Source organism: Trifolium pratense, linkage group LG1, assembly GCF_020283565.1.
Source record: "Trifolium pratense cultivar HEN17-A07 linkage group LG1, ARS_RC_1.1, whole genome shotgun sequence".
Classification (NCBI taxonomy): domain Eukaryota; kingdom Viridiplantae; phylum Streptophyta; class Magnoliopsida; order Fabales; family Fabaceae; genus Trifolium; species Trifolium pratense.
Genome location: NC_060059.1, coordinates 18,452,663 through 18,453,963, shown reverse-complemented (window position 1 = coordinate 18,453,963; position 1,301 = coordinate 18,452,663). Strand labels below are relative to the sequence as shown.

Genomic DNA, 1,301 nt, shown 5'->3' with positions numbered 1-1,301 from the left:
GGGTTTCTTGATAAGTATAAATAATAACTTCAAAACGACAACTAAAAACTAAAAAGAAATACAAATAACAAATATACTTCCTCCGTCTCATATTAAATTTCATTGTCCACACTTCTTAAAAAAGTGATTAATTTAGTTTAATCGACCAACACAAGAAACACTAAAGGAAGCTTATGCATATACCGATTAAACTAATTAAATAATCAATAGACTTCTAAATAGTATATAATATATTGATAAAAGCAGTTGTTCAAACAATTCCTATGTATATGATGAGTTGTTTTGTACTTCCTATGAGTTTATGTGAGCATCTTGAAAGCATGATTAGTAACTCCTAGTGGGGTAGCAAACAAGGTGAACGTCGAATTGATTGGATTAAATGGGAGAAATTATGCAAGGAAAAAAAGAAAGGTATTTTCCTAGCTAGGAGCAATTTCTTGAGAGCTTCAATTGGTTAAGAAATGCTAATGGGGTTGTTGTTAGAGATGCTTAGTGGAGGTCCAAAATGCCGATATCTGATGTTCATTGGACAACTCCACCTGGTGGTTATTATGATCTTAATGTTGATGCAGCAGGCCCGATAGAGAGATGTAGATGGGGTTTTGGTGTTGTGGTGAGAGATGAGTATGGTGTCGTGGTTGCTGCTAGTTGTTGGCAAGTCCTTTCATTATCAAATTCAGAGGTAAAAGAAGTTCTAGCTATGCGAAAAGGTTTGGAGTTTGCCAAAGATATGTCTTTCTTGAATGTTATAGTAGAATCAGATGCTTCAAACGTGATTCTGACACTAAATCATCATCAACAATCTTTCTACTATGTTGGTTCTATTATTGAAGATTGTTGCAATTCTAATGTTTTTGTCGTAGTTTAATATCTTTTCATGTTAGGCGTGACACCAACCAAGCCGCTCATTATTTAGCAAAATATATATACTCTTTATAATCTAGAGTGCACCTTTTGAGTTGGAGAAAAATACTCATTTTTTTAATTTTTGAAAGAATAGAGCAATAAGGGCATTTCTGTAATTTTATGTAATTTTACACGCGCCCCCCACTTCTTTTTCCCCCCCAGGACACGTGTCACGCGATTATTGGACAAAAATCACGCGCGTGCATCACACGCGCCGACAGGCGCGCGTGGTCTGAAGGCTGACGCGGAGAGAGAAACCTTTTTGAAAGGGCAGGACACGTGTCACGCTATTATTGGCTGCGTTAATTTTTTTCCATTTAATACTTTAAACTCGATTATTTCGTCGTAAATTAATTTTTTATTTTTTATTTTTTATACCAAAATTCATAATTTTT

The 1,301-nt window shown here is 35.0% G+C and overlaps 1 pseudogene; it reads left to right on the top strand.

Annotated features, from left to right (window-relative positions):
• The first annotated feature begins 417 nt into the window (after window positions 1-417).
• On the top strand, window positions 418-939 carry LOC123889599 (annotated as a pseudogene).
• Window positions 940-1,301: the final 362 nt, after the last annotated feature.